The sequence below is a fragment of the Rana temporaria genome, chromosome 3 (genome assembly GCF_905171775.1).
Source record: "Rana temporaria chromosome 3, aRanTem1.1, whole genome shotgun sequence".
NCBI lineage: Eukaryota > Metazoa > Chordata > Amphibia > Anura > Ranidae > Rana > Rana temporaria.
The window spans coordinates 320,847,157-320,863,840 of NC_053491.1; positions in this window are offsets into that span (position 1 = coordinate 320,847,157).

Here is a 16,684-nt window from a genome sequence, read left to right on the forward strand (position 1 = left end):
CTAGCTTAACTTTAAATGTATAGTTAGGGGACAGACTGGGGAACTTTTTTTTTTTTTTTTTTAGTGCATTAGACACAATTTCAAACCCTTTGTTATGGCAGAAACGGTGCACATCTTTCACCTGGAAATGAAATCTGCCAGCACAGCACAGACAGGGTTAAGTGTGTTAAATATTACTCTATAGTCCCCTCCTTACCATTCATAAAAGAGGAGAGCTTGTTTTTTTTAGGCAAGTAAAAAGGTTTGTTTTTGTTACGTTATGTGAATGTGAATATGTAACAATCATAAGTTATGTGCTATTCCAATTTGGCTTTGAAAGAGAAAGTACACTTTAAACAAAAACGTAACAATGTCCACACTATCACTATATGCCAGATAAAAACAAGACCACTGGCAGTTTGACAAAAAATTAGCAAATGTTGAATAGGTGAATAAAGTGTCAAGTCTTTGGTAAGTACTGGTAAGTACTGAAGCAAAGTCTTCTGCAGCTGTCCATAATTACACTGGATTTGAGCAAAAGACAAACAGGAGAAAAACAGGGAAGTACACACCTTGCACAGTTAGACCTTTAATGATCAAAATATTAAAATCAACAATGGTTTCACATATTTCATGAACTAAAAGCATCTTGAATTCAGCCCCATCTTTCTGAAGTTGTAGAATCACTCACATTATGGCTAGTGATGTTCAACGGCAAATCTGTGACTGCATGCTGCTGTTACTGGACTCACACAGGTCACTCCTATTGTCGGGTGGACTTGGCTAAGGGGTTCAGGGGCATGTCCTCTTTTCTCAATGCTTGAGAAAGAGGGACATGCTTCCAAAACATTTAGCCATGCCCAGGGCCGCCATCAGGGGGTTACAGGCAGTACACCTGTAAGGGGTCCGGATGGCAACCCCCTTTAAAAAAATAATATATATATATATATATTTTTTTTTAGGGGTCCGGAGGTCCCCAGGGGCCCGGATTGCAACCCCCCTTTTTTTTTATAAATGTTTTATTTTTATTTTTTTTAGTTCTTTTATATATATATATATATATATATATATATATATATATATATATATATATATATATATATTTCGTATTAAAGGGCTCAGATGTCCCCAGGGGGTGGCAAACCCACTTTTTTTATTTATTTATTATAAATGTTTATTTTTTTATTTTTGTTTATATAAATATATATATATTTTTTAAGGGCCCAGAGGTCCCCAGGGCCCTGGATGGAATCTCCCCCTTTTTTTTTTTATACATGTTTATTTTATTTTTTTATATATTTGTTTTTAGGTCCCGGATGGCAACCCCCCTTTTTATAAAAAAATAAAATAATTTGTATATATATATATATAGCTGAATTAATTGCCTTCCCTTAGCCTGTCAGTTTGCTGTGAAAGATTTAGACTTTATGTTGAGTAACTACTGAACATCACTGGCCACAATCTGAGCAGTTCTACAACTTCAGCAAGATGGGGCTACATTTAAGGTGTTTTTAGTTCATGAAATAGGTTCATGCAACCTTAGTTGATTTTAATACTTTGTTCATTAACCACATCAATACTGGGCACTTTCGCCCCCTTCTTTCCCAGACCAATTTTCAGCTTTCAGCACTCTCTCATTTTCAACGACAATTGCGTGGTCATGCTACACTGTACCCAAATTAAATTTTTATCATTTTGTTCACACACATAGAGCTTTCTTTTGGTGGTATTTATTCACGACTCAGTTTTAAATTATTTGCGATATAAGCGATAAAATAATATTTTTGTCTTTCTATTTTTAAAAAATCCATTAAAATCAAATTTTGTCATAAATTTAAGTCAAAATGTATTCTACTACATGCTTTTGTTAAAAAAAAATCCGTTAAGTGTATAATTAATTGGTTTGTGTGATCACGGACACACATATGCAAATGATCATGTACAGATGTGCGCAGGTGATCACGGACATGTGTGCAAATGATCATTGGGACATGTAATTTTACTGTTACATATGTGGGTGTTTTTACTATGTGGGGACATGTGTGGTGACATGTGTGGTGACGTGTTTTGGGGACATGTATTTTGGGGACATGTTTGTTTACTTTCTGTGTTTTACACTGTGTGGGACACTAGACTGGTGATCAGTGAGTAAAAAGCTGAAGAAAACAGCTCATACTCACTGATCACCAGCCAGCTGCAGCGATCCACCCTCCTCTCCTCACCGACGACTTCTGTGTGAGGAGAGGAGAGCTGATTGTGATTGGACACGGCCGTCATGTGATCAGGAGGGCCAATCACAGAGCCCTCCTGCCGATCTATGATGCGCCGTGTCCGGGAACACACGTGCTCTCCCCCTCCTTCTGAGGGACGTTCCTGAACGTCCACTTACAAGGAGAGAGCGCCCACCCGGCTGTATATGTGCAGTGGCTGAATGGGAAGTAGTTAAAGCCCTTTTCACACTGAGATGGGAGGTGCGTGACGGTAAAGCACCGCTATTTTTAGGCAGGTTTTTCAAATTTCGAATTTTTTAGTGGCCGAAAAAGGGTTAATAGGTTAATACTGCCGGCAATGGGCCTCTGCAGAGCCACGGTTTCCCATTGCTTTCAATAAGAAAGAGCGGTGGAGGAGCAGTAAACACACCGCTCCTTCACCACTCCAAAGATGTGGCTAGCAAGACTTTTGGAGCAGTCCTGCTAGTGCACCGCTCCAGTTTAAAAGCCCTGGAGAAACAGCTGCTGCTGTTTCAGGTTGGTTTGCAGGCGCTATTTTTAGTGCAATAGCGCCTGCAAACTGCCCCAGTATGAAAGGGGTCTTAAGGTTTAACTGCGCAAAGTGTGTGTGTCCCTGTTTTGAAATACACTTGTATATGCTTTTCATATAGGGCCCTAACACACAGTTATGACCCTTCTTACTGTCGTGCCATGAATAATTGGTACTATGCTAAAGTTCAGAATCCTCATTGAGAAGAGGTATATTTACAATAAATAAATATGCATTTCCAGAGCAAGAAAAGTTTTGCATTTCTTTTGTCTTTGGACGTATTTTAGTTTTTTCTAAAGGCCTAAATACATAAAGAATAGCTGAAAAAATAACTTCATATTCATACAACAAAGTGATTTATTGCTATTATTCATTTAAAGCACTGCAAAATGATTTTAATTAATAAAATTATTTATAATGTTTGACAACCTTGACCTACAATAATTAAAAACTCTGTTCTTGGTCTTTAAAATCTGTCACTAACATTCCTTTTGTGCTTATATGCTGTAAAATAAAGAACAGATATTTTTATACTATCGATGAGCTGTAAATGGATGACAGTGGGTAATAATTTTGATATGTCCCAGAAGGCTCAGTACTTTATTGGCCTACAGTGAAGAGCTTGGATTGCATAAACTGCCTAACCGGAGACAGAATTAAAAAAATATTTTCACTTATTTTTTTTCAAGGATCGAAAAAGACATAATGTTTTTATACTGTGACATAATTTAATTTATAATTGGTGGCTGGCCTATTTGAAGAGTACAAAATCTTGAAGGAATACTGCAGGCAAAACACAAAACTCGGTAATAAATCAGTTATGTGAGAATGAGAAACGATATATACGTGTCTGCTTTTTGTTTATCTCTTATAAGAAATGACAACACAGCAAAATCTAAAAGATTGGGGGCCCTCAATGTATCTTGGTTTGGCCGCTCAGCCTTACTGAAGATGATTATTTTACCACGCCTAATACAATGTCTCCCGATTTACCTACCACCGTCTTTCTTCGCTATGTACAAAAGAGCATGCTCCTTGTTCATCTGGAAGAACTCACCTCCCCGTATTAGGTATGCCCGACTCACTCGCTTGAAGATTAAAGGTGGCATTGGTTTTCCAGACCTTTTTCGATACTATCTGGCGAGTCACCTTATGCGAGTGGTGGACTGGAACATCCATGTGGAAAGGAAGGCCTGGGTAGTCCTAGAACAGTTGTTCACACAGTCCCCTCTTGGCTCACTCCCCTGGATATCATCTCCTTGTTGGCCCCTGGAAATTAGGTCGCATCCTCTTCTCCTTCCCTTCCTCAAGGCCTTTGAGCGGGCGACGAAAGCCCCTGCTTTCTCGACGGTGCCTGGACCCCTCACTACGTTAAGAGGTAATCCTGACTTCACACCAGGGCTCTCGCCCTCTTTCCTAGCAAAGGACTGGCCACATGACCAACTCTTAGCCCACCAGTTTTTTTCTCATGGGTCTCCCCGCTCCTATGAGGACCTAGTGTCTAAGTCCCCGTCCAACTCTTTCCCTTTCTGGTCCTATAGGCAATTACAAGAATTTTCTTTCCTCTCAGTCGTCATCTGAGACTTGGACGCGACGATTGACGCCTTTTGAATCCCTGTGTACACAGAGCGCTCCACAGAGACACTTGGGGCCAGATTCACAGCGGAGATACGACGGAGTATCTCAGATACTCCGTCGTATCTCTGAGTATCTATGCGACTGATTCATAGAATCAGTTACGCATAGATAGCCCTAAGATCTGACAGGTGTAATTGTTTTACACTGTCGGATCTTAGGATGCAGTACCGCGGCCGCCGCTGGGGGGAGTTTGCGTGGTATTCCAGCGTCGGGTATGCAAATTAGCAGTTACGGCGATCCACGACGGATTTTTCCGTTCGGTACGTCGTCGCTAGTACAGTTTCCCGTCGCAATTTTAGGCGTCGTTTGACCTGCCCTAACTTTAGACAGCACATGTATGTGCTGTTTAAAGTATGGCCGTCGTTCCCGTGTCGAAATTAAAAAAAATTTTGTCTTGCGTAAAACGTCCGGGAATACGAAAGTACGCTACGCACGTCGCACGTCGTCGCCGTTCGAAAAAATGACGTCACTTCGCGCAAAGCACGGCGGGAATTTTGAAACGGAGCATGCGCAGTAGGTCCGGCGCCGGAGCGCGCCAAATTTAAATGGCACACGCCCATTTGAATTACACAGGCTTACGCTGGAGGCCGCCAGCGTAGGTTTTCATTGCAAGTGCTTTGTGAATCAGGCACTTGATTTCTAGCATATATAAGATCCTTCTAGATGACACCCCCGAATGCCCAGACCCAGCCCATAGGGCTTGGGAATCTGATCTTCAGCTCTCCCTGGACGAGGATGATTGTGCCCGTATTAATGAATATGCCCATAAGGGATACCTTAATGTCGATATACAGGAAAACTGTTACAAAATTGAAACACGTTGGTATAGGACCCCGGCTCTCCTACACAAGTTTTCCCCAACTATCCCTGACGCGTGCTGGAGGTGCTGGGAGGGGGAGAGGATCTTTGCTCCACATATGGTGGGAATGTGAGTCTCTTCAGCCATTTTGGAAAGAGGTACACAAGATTATATCGCATGTTACTACTTTTACATTGGACTATTCTCCGTCACAATTCCTCCTGCATCATACGCACTTAACCAGAACTGAATACTTAAAATCCCTGGCCATGCATATGGTTAATGCGGCGAGACTATGCATTCCGGTTCATTGGCGCTCCACACGCGCTCCAACGATTGGGGAATGGTTCGGTAGAATCTCTAAAATTAAGGAAATGGAAGAACTAATTCACATCTCTCAGGAACGTATTCAGAAATTGACAAGTACATGGGCCTGCTTGACTCATTTCAAAACAACTCAGCGCTTCCAGGCTCATAACTCTTATGCCGCGTACACACCATCGCTTTCTGCGATGGAAAAAAACGTCATTTTCAAAAACGTCAATTTAATTGACCGTGTGTGGGCAAAAACGTCGTTTTATGTCTTCTAAAAAACGACAGAAAAAAATTGAAGCATGCTTCAATTTTATGTGTCGTTTTTGGCCGACGTCGTTTTCTGTGTTCTAAACATTGACCGTGTGTACGTAAAAACGTCGATTTAAGCCCGCGCATGCTCAGAAGCAAGTTAGGAGACGGCAGCGCTCATTCATGTAAAACGACTGTTCAGAATGGAATCAGCACATTCGTTAAGGTGTTTTTCAGCTTATAGACAAGAAAATAAAGCGCTTCTTTAACCCCTGCTTTTAACTGCTACCCAGAAATGGACGTTTGTTGCGGCTGATCTTGTTACATAGTTATGACAAGCTTTTAATTAGTTTCTTTCTTGTTTGATAATGTTTATGTTTGTGTTCTGTTATTTAGTTGTATCTTCCATCTTAAACATTTTAAATATATATATTGGTCCACCTTATTTTTTTTTTTTTGTCACCAATTTGATTAGTAATCTCTATTTTGTTTTTATTTAGGAGTGTGTGAAGTGTCTGCAACAACCTAATTTTTTAGTTAACTCACCCACAAGCATGTTTTTTTACCTTGTTAATGTTTGCATTATTTATTTTGTAATGGGTCTGCCCATTCAATACTGATCTCTCAAATCTACAATAAAGAAACATGTTGAAATTTGGCTGAAAAATTAACATTTATTTTAGTCTTCCTAAAAATTTCAAACAAAAAAGGTGGCAACCCAAAAACACAACATAATAAAAACAAAGATGCCAAGGTAGGCAGCAGTTTAGAGCATGCTTGATTTTTTCTGAAAACAAGGGTCCCCGAAGCCACAAATACAGCCTGTGAGTCCACATTAAAATTCCATCAGGGGCACCGTATTATTTCTTCGCCTTTTTCTTCCCAGCAGCCTTCCCTGCAGTCTTCCCTGCAGCCTTCCCTGTAGCCCGAGTCCTTGGGGGCTGGGTTCCTGGAGGAGATGAGGTGGCAGGAGCCAGAGCAGCCTCATGAGGTGGAGGAGCAGGTGCAGGAGCAGGAGCAGGAGCAGGAGCAGGAGGAGCAGCAAGGACAGGAGGAGCAATCCGCACAATGTGGGTGTCGTCATCGAGCTGCCCCAGGGATGCCATGGTTATGGCTTGGAAGATGAGGAGTTCGCAGCGCACACGCTGGCTCTGCTCCAGATTGTACATCTTGGCTGCAATGAGCGCTGCGAACCCCTCAACTTCACTGGGTGGCTCTCGGATGGCTGCAGTAGCTTGGCGAAGCAGGCCCTGGGTCTCCTCCTCCATTTGTCGCATACTCCTGAGCCGTTTATTGGGATTGCGGAATGGAGGGATCCGGGAGATGGTATCCCGCCGGCGTGCCTCCTGGGTCCCACTGGGGCCTGCCACCTCCTGGCTCCCAGTGGGCTCTGCCACCTCCTGCCTTGCAGTTGGCCCTGGCTCCTCCTGGCTCCCTGTGGGCCCTGTCTCTTCCTGGCTCCCTGTGGGCCCTGGCTCTTCCTGGCTCCCTGTGGGCCCTGGCTCTTCCTGGCTTGGGTCTGCCTGTGTATCAAAAAAAGGAACATATGTTATTTGTGTTTGTCATTAATCACACACATTTTTACAATCATGAGTGATGCAAATTGAATGTCAATATATATTACACACAGGGTCGCCATCCTTAATTATGTGGCCCCTTAAACACCTTCAGACATGGTCCCCCTGGAATTATGTGGGTTGTTGCATGCCTAATTTAGTAAATAAGTGTCCTTTTCCCCAAAAATTAATTTATTCAATTTAGTGTCAACTAGATAGTACTCAAAAAGGGTGTCTTCCATCTGGGACCCCTTGCAGGTGTATTGCGTTACTCCCCCCTACTGGCCTATCTGAAAATGCCACCCACTCCTTCCTAAACATTATTAATTTGCCCATTTTGACCCCATCATGTTTTCCCACTACTGACTATTGATCCTATCCCTAAACTTACGAGATTCACATAGAATTTAGAACAATAGTAACATACATTTACCATTATTACTATACTTGTCATATACTAACTAAATTCATACAAAAAACACATACCATTCTCCATGGCTCACAATTGGGGTCCTCCAGGAACTCTTCCTCTTCCTCCGAGCTTGCCTGCTCTTGTCTGCAGGGAACACTGGAGGATTGGCTGCTGGGAAGCTGGGAGCTACCTCTTGGGGGAAGGGTAGACATGGATGTCCTGGTCTCAATGTGGTCGTCCAGGAACTGCAGCTGACTATAGTACCACAGGGTTGGTTTGTATATGGAGTCAGCTGCAGCCCCAGACCTCATTGAGGCCAGGACTTGGACCCGTTGGGCCCTGTAGGTGCCCCTGATGGAATTGATTTTGCTTTTCACAGTGGCTGTTGTGGCGTTGGGGACCCTTGTTTTCAGAAAAACAAGCATGCTCTGTCTAGCTTTCTCCCTGGCATCTTTGTTTTTATTTATTGTGCTTTTGGTTTGCCACAGAACAGGATGTTCCTTCCATTTTTGTATGAATTCTGTCAGGAACTCCGCATCCTTGAAGGGATCCATTCTTTCTGCACATGAAACAGAAGCCAAAACATAATGTAATTAAAGCCACTAGCTTACTTCCCCTAACTAGCCCACAAACTCATTCCCTATTCACTATAATAAAGTCGGAATAAAAAACTTACGTCTCGTCGTTAGGAAAGATCGTGATTTACGCCTTCTTCCACAGACTATGCACGCCGTTTACAAACACGTCCCATCCCTTTTACACTACGCACGCGTGACGCTCCGCACGACACCCCGCCCCTGACGTTCGGTATCGTCCTTTCCACGCCCCTTCTCTGTCGTTTGGTGAGTGAGAAAAGATGGACAACATGGAGGTGTATTCTAGCTCAAGCCAGGAGGCAGGCCAGGCCCAACCACGCCGCAGATTCCGGTGCAGAGCCTCCAATATGAGTTTTCAGGAAATGGTGGAGATGGTCACCATATTGAGGAGGGAGGACTATGATGCCAAGCATGGCCCCTACATGCATCCCAATAAAGTAAAAGCCCAAATTATGGAGAAGGTCATCCGTAGGCTCCAGCGGAAGTTTGGGAAAACCAGGAGCAGAGAGCACCTGCGCAAAAGGTGGTCGGATTTAAAAAAAAGGGAACCCCACCAACTTTACAGAATTAATAGGGTGATTCGAAAGAAGAAGTACGTTTTTTCCATGTGTATTAATTATTTTGGTGTGTTCTTTGTGCCATTTTTTATTTTTTTCCAGGTTGACCATAAAATGAATATTATGAATGTGGACGCATGATGCAGTCGTCGTAGTCGTCGTTCATTCGGTGACTTTCAATAATCCAAGACCATATTAATGAGAAATGGCATCATGCCTAGTTTGCATGTGCAAAGGGGAGTTGAAGCACTGTATCTGAACAAAAATCGTAAATTTAGGAATTGTGGGCGAATGAAAGACGACTCCTATGACCAATTAGTCGACACAAATATGAAAGTTGTGACATTTTTGGGGCTTAAAAAAAAGGTGTATTCAATTCTGGAATAGATGGAAATGTGTTTCAGCTTATTTTAGAAGAAACGTAAATACCTTGAGATTCACAAAAAGGAGCGTTTGCTACTCCTTTTTTTATTGAACATGTGTACTCAGTAGCACAATTGTTTGTCACAATCACAACCTATGTTGGGTCACACACAGGGGTGAGCAGATCCAGGTGAGACTTGGTTAGCTTACATATCTAAAATTAAAAATTTGGTTAACAGATTTGACATTACTTTGTGAATGGATTATATACTGGTCTATTTTCTTGATAATTGTTTAAAAATCAACAATATTGACCTTTTGTTTATAATTTCTTAATTTTTGGGTGTCATTTCAGGCCGCTCGTAATGTTTGAACCTCATGTTTTCCCTTTCTTCAATCTTGTAGGGCACAATGAAGCAGAAAGGCAGGAGGCACAAGCCAATCAAGCCACACCCCCGAGAGATGTAGAGGAAGAGGAACCTGCCTCAACATCCGGTAAAGTAACATCTACCACATTTTCTGTGAATATAGATATAGCCATACAATCTTTTAACACATGTTTTGGTTCCACATTTCAGGAGGAAATCGGGCTGGTCAGGGACTGGACACGTATAGTGCCCAGCTCCTCATCGGCGAGGTTCTCACCTGCAGGGCCCAAGTCGAGGACATACGTCTGGCCTGCCGTGAAATATGCCACAAAGCAAAGACGCTGGAACGGCAGCTTAAAAATTTTATTAATGTTTTGGGGAGGGTTTAATTGTTTGTGTATTTTCTTTTTTCCTTGAATTTGAAAAAAAAAAAAAAAAAAAAAAAAATTATATTTTGTACTAATCAAAAAAGACCAAAAAAAAAATAAAATAATTATATTTTGTACTAATCAAAAAAGACCAAAAAAAAAAAAATTATTATATTTTGTACTAATCAAAAAAGACCAAAAAAAAAAAAAAAAAAATTATATTTTGTACTAATCAAAAAAGACCAAAAAAAAAAAAAAAAATTATATTTTGTACTAATCAAAAAAGACCAAAAAAAAAAAAAAAAAAATTATATTTTGTACTAATCAAAAAAGACCAAAAAAAAAAAAAAAAATTATATTTTGTACTAATCAAAAAAGACCAAAAAAAAAAAATAATAATTATATTTTGTACTAATCAAAAAAGACCAAAAAAAAAAAAAAATATTTTTATTTTGTACTAATCAAAAAAGACCAAAAAAAATAAAAAATTATTTGTTGTACTAATCAAAAAGAAAAAAGTAACAAATAAATAACATTTTGGACTCCAAACAATTTGTGTGTAGTTATTGGTATCAATGCAGACTCATTCAATTACTCAGGCATATTTGTAGAGTTATTAAGATTTAACACTCATGGGAATTTATGACATCCCAAACACATGGCTGGATGAGAACCTAGGAAAAAGAAACATTACCCCCCAAAACTTACAAATAACTAAAATCAAACAAATAAACACTGTTTCATCAAACAAAAAGTAAATTTAATTCTTTAGTCAAGATCAGGCATTTCAATGGCCCCCCTCCCCATAAAATAGTCCACATATGATTGACGCACTGCACGTGCGGTTTGGGGGGCCAAGCCTCTATGGCTAGCCTGATGTCCCGGCTCCGGAGCCACAACATCAGCCTCATCAGGCAATACCGTCAGGTAAGTTTGAGAATTTCGTTTCAAAAAATTGTGCAAAATGCAACAAGATAGGATGATGTAATTCCACTTGTATTCCGCCAGGTTTATTGCTGTTAAAAACAATCTGAATCGGCTGGCCATGATTCCAAAGGCATTCTCTACCACACGTCTTGCTCTGGCCAGCCGATAATTAAAAACCCTCCTCTCATGGGTGAGGGTGCGTCCGGGAAATGGCCTCATGAGGTGGGGACCCAAACCAAAAGCCTCATCTGCTACAAACACGAAGGGCAGACCCTCTTCGTTCTCCTCCGCAGGTGGCAATCCTAGGTCCTCCAACCGAAGCCGTTGGGCGAACTCCGTCTCTGCAAACACACCGCCGTCCGACATCCGGCCATTTTTCACAACATCCACGTACAAGAACTCGTAATTTGCAGAGACCACCGCCATCAAAACAACGCTGTGGAACCCCTTGTAATTGAAGAAATGGGATCCACTATGGGGTGGGGGCACAATGCGGATGTGCTTGCCATCAATGGCTCCTCCGCAGTTCGGAAAGTTCCAACGCTGGGAGAAGTCCGCTGCCACAGTCTGCCATTCCTGTGGCGTGGTGGGGAACTGGATAGAAAGAAAATAAAAAATACATTAAAACAAAGATTTTGAACAGAATATAGCTAAAATTACAAGGGATCCCACCAACAATTCCCCAAAAAAGGTTAGTATTAAAAAATAACATGTGAACACTTAAGCATATTAATCACCCCCCTCTGATGTTGAAAAAATATATTTAGGGGGAGTGGGGCTCAAGATGAGTTTCTCACATGAGAAACAACCCCCCAAAAAAAATCTAACTAAGAAAAATAATTATTAGTATGTAGTTCAAAAATCTAGGGGGGGGGGGTTTGGACAATGGAGGCCACAAATAAACGGGGATATAGGGACACACAAAATGCAGCACTACAATGGAGGCCACAAATAAACGGGGATATAGGGACTATGCTAGGTGGGTTTGGCCACAACATAGAATGATGGACAGGTTGGCTAAATTAAATAAACATGTAGGGCTTTACTAATTGTGTAGAACAGCATACATAGAGACAAAGTGAGCATTCTGAGCATATTAGAAAAGTTTTTTTTTTTTTTTTTTTTTTGGGACATAGTTTGACCATTGAAAGAACACCACTTACCTTAACATAGTCCTCCTGAAGAACCTGAATGATGGCCGAACAGGTCTCAGGGATTATGAGGCCCAGAGCCTGGGGGGAGATGCCCGTCGAGAACTTCAAGTCCTGCAGACTTCTCCCTGTTGCAAGGTAGCGCAACGTAGCAACTAGCCTCTGCTCAGCAGTGATGGCTTCCCGCATAACGGTGTCCTGCCTGGTGATATATGGCGACACCAAAGCCAAAAGCTGCTGAAATACGGGGTCAGACATCCTAAGAAAATTCCTGAAATCATCAGGGTTATTTTCTCGGATCTCCCGCAGCAGAGGCATATGAGAGAACTGGTCCCTGCGTAGCAACCAGTTCTTGGTCCACAACCTCCTCCTCACCCTGTTCATGGACCGTCGCTGGGATGCAGCACACATCCTAACAACAAGCACAGCACGATCTCGGCGACGAGTTCGTACCCGCAACATGGCTAGAAAACGGTCGTCAAATCAGATCAGACTAAAAATTACGCCCTGAAGTAAAGAATGGCCTTTGAAGAACGACCTGCTAAACAGCACCGTGCACACCAAACGTAATGCCTAAACAAATACGTCCTTAGTACAAGCACTGTATCACAGATCCGACAACAAATAGACAAACTGTACGACAGAAAACGAAATTTAAAGCACAGTCACTGAAAATCACGAATCGTATCTCACCAAACTTTTACTAACACGCAGCAACACGATATCAGCAAAAGAGGCCGTCTTCCGCATGGAAACGACCCTTTATAGTGACGTCGTGCGTGATTGACGGAACTGCGCTGTGCTAGAGCATTGTGAAAAAGCGATGGTGTGTATGCTACGTCGTTGTTCAAATTGAAGTTTGAAAAATGACGTTTTTTTAAAGCACATAAAGCGTCGCATTTTTCCATCGCAGAAAGCGATGGTGTGTACGCGGCATTAAGCTTTAGTTGATACTAATCTAGTCTGGCCGAGTGGACACCGTGGAGTTTAATCTGGTGAAGCAATCTGGTGCAGGACCGTCGACACTGCTGACCCCTTTCCCCCCTTCCCTTGATGTTTCCCCCTCGCCCTGCCCCCCTTTTTTTTTCTCGCTCTCCTTCTCTCTTTCTCCCGCTTCCATTCTTCCTTTCACTTTCTGTATGTCTTCTTTTCTCTCCTCCTCCCTCTCTTCTCTTCTCTTGGGCTCTCATACATCCGTTTCTATTTCCCTATTCTCTTCCCTTGATAGGGAACCTGCTTTGTGCTTCTGAATGGCCAATTTGCGATACCATGCCAACCCCGGGTAGTTGGTTTGCCTTCGTGATGTTTTTTTTTTCTTTTTGGCCTTGAAATGTTTTTTTGCAACGTTAATTTGCCCTGTGACTTTTCATTGACGTATGTTCATTCCCATTGCTGTATGTTCATGTCCGTTCATTGTATGTAAGACTACATGTTTTGATATATCTTAATAAAATTCTTTATGAAAAAAAAAAAAAAAAAGAAACGACAACAAAAACTGTAATATACACTACAGGGACCCACCCTGGCAAAAGCACCCTGTCTTCATTTTAAAGAAGGGACTGCGGGTCTTTATCGTAATATGAAAACCCCCTTTAATAATAAGGTGCCCCAGATACTTCACGTAAATGAGTATGGATTACATAATACCACTACTGTACTTATTTTTCAGAAATAAAAAAAAATTCTATATATCTTCACACCTCTTACCTTGGTGTCCAACTGGCTGTATGAAAATATGTCCCTATTACTCCCTAAATGGACCTTAGGATGTGAAACAGGGAGGAGTTTAGCAGCTTACATCATTAGCACACACCTTGCATCATCTGCCCTCCTACTCCATCACATCATTACCACCCGTTATTAGGTGCACGTTTTTTCTGTGCAATCAGAGAATATTGTTCCCACGAAATACACAGCCATAGATTGTTCATGTAGCAGAGTGTTCAGGAGCTGAGCGATCAGATAACGGCCTATGTGGATAAAGCTGTTAAATCAAGCATTCTGTAAAACTCACTATACAATCACATTGTACAATCTCCTTTAAATCCACCATCAACTACACTATATTACCAAAAGTATTCGGACACCTTCCTTTACACGCAAATTAACTTTAATGGCATCCCTGTCTTGGTCTATAGGGTTCAATATTGAGTTGGGCCACCCTTTGCAGCTAGGTTTAGGAGTGTCTCTATGGGAATATTTGACTATTCTTCCAAAAGCGGTTTTGTGAGGTCAGGCCCAGATGTGGGCGAGAAGGTCTGGCTCTAATTCATCCCAAAGGTGTTCTATTGGGTTGAGGTCAGAACTCACAGGCCAGTCAAGTTCCTCCACCCAACGCTGTGTCCTGGCCTAGGCCAACAAGGCCCAGGCCTAGGGCAGCACTTTGCGGGGGGGGGGCAGCAAAGAAAGAGTCCCCACCGGCTTGCGCTACACTGTTAGTGTAGCGTCAGTCTTATTAGGTGGACTGGGCTGAGAGGCAAATTAGTCTAGCTCATAAAGCGGCCGCACTGCTTCCGGTATGCGGGCGGCTGGCATTCCGCAACTAGGGGGGGGGGGTGCTTCTAATTTTGACTGTCCTATCATCCTGGACCACAAACCTTACTCACTGTGCTATATGTTTTCTGCTGCACCATTGGCATGGTTAAATCTCCTTAGTCCTCTCCATAAAATTATCAGAAATTGTGCTTAAAGTAGAACTTTTTTTTTTGGATAGAGTAAAGGAGGGTTATAGCTCCTGTCAGTTATTTTTTTTTTACCATCCCTGTCCCATTGCAGAGATTTCCCTTCACTTCCGGCCCCATAGCCAAACAGGAAGTGAGAGGAAATCTATGCAAATTAAGGGAATCCATTGCCCGCCCCCCAGGCCCTCAGAACTAATATCCCCTTTCGAAAATTTCAGGACGGGTCTTAAACATAAAGGGGTGTGGCCTTAACAGGAAGGGTGGGTCATATTTAAATTAGGGGGGGCACAAGTTTCGTCAGGCCTAGGGCAGCACAAAACCTAAATACACTACTGCCTCCACCCCAAACTCACTCATCCATGTCTTTATGGACCTTGCTTTGTGCACTGGTGTGCAGTCATGTTGGAACAGGAAGGGGCCATCCTCAAACTGTTTCCACAAAGTTGGGAGCATGAAATTGCCCAAAATGTCTTGGTATGCTAAAGAGTCTTAAGAGTTCTTTTCACTGGAACTAAGAGGCCAAGTCCAACCACTTAAAAAACAACCCCACACCATAATCCCCCCTCCACCAAATGATTTGGACCAGTGCACAAAGCAAGGTCCATAAAGACATGGATGAGCGAGTTTGGGGTAGAGGAACTGCACAGAGTCCTGACCCCAACCCGATAGAACACCTTTGGGAGGAATTAGAGCTGAGACTGCAAGCCAGGCCTTCTTGTCTACATCAGTGCCTGACCTCACAAATGTGCTTCTGGAAGAATGGTCAAATATTCCCGTAGACACTCCTAAACCTTGTGGACCGTCTTCCCAGAAGAGTTGAAGCTTTTATAGCTGCAAAGGGAGGGCCAACTCAATATTGAACCATACGGACTAAGACTGACATGCCATTAAAGTTCATGTGTGTGTAAAGGCAAGTGTCCCAATACTTTTGGTAATATGGTGTATGTAGTGCAAGGACCTGCCTTGATTGGATACAAAGTGATTGGATAGATGGGGCCTTCTCCTATTATATAGTTTTGGTAAATATAAAAAGGAGATTGTACAGAAATATTACATTTAGATTGTACATTGTATTGCCACCTTTATACACCTAAAACTAACTAGTTGTGCTTTTGGTGCCATTAATTAACAATTGTGTTAATGGTGCTGTTAACAACAGCACACCAAACACACAACAAACACAATTGCCATTTTGCCATGTGAAAAAAATAAATAAAACAAGTAAAAAATGCAGTAAAACGCATAGTAAAAAAGTGCAACCCACAAAAGACCAAAATGTCCCATGAGCTACTTTGACATGTGTAGGGCAGCCCACTGAAATCAATGTGTTTCACAGAAAAAATTCGCCAAAAAATGTATGCTCCCACTACACTTGGCGTGAATGGGGCCTGAAAAGGAAATTGGTTTGTTTACACAAGAGCAAAACGCTGTGGATTTCAGTGGGCTGTCCTACACATAGAAAACTGTCTCGTGGGACATTTTGGCGTGTTGTGGGTTGCATGCTTTTTACTGTGCCTTTTGATACATTTTTCGCCCGTTTTTTTACATGGCAAAATGTGTGTTTGCTTCTGTGTTTGGTGTGCCATTAACAATTAATGGCACCAAAAGCACAACTGTTAATTTTAGGTGTATAAATGTGACCATACACTATACAATCTGATTGTACAATCTCTGTACAATCTCCTTAGATTTACCAAAACTATATAACAAAAGAAGACACTGTCTATCCAATCACTCTGTATCCAATCAGGCAGGCCCTTGCACTACATAGTTGGTGGTAGATCTAAAGGAAATTGTGTATAGTGTATGGTGAGCTTTGCAGAACACAGGACACACATTTCATGTTTTCAATATCCACTTTACACGGCGACTCCGCATGACTATGGTAAGTTGGACCAGTGCCTTACCACACGGTCTTTACCCCTCTCCTTAAATGCCTGCTACAATCTGAGCTTTTATTCTAAG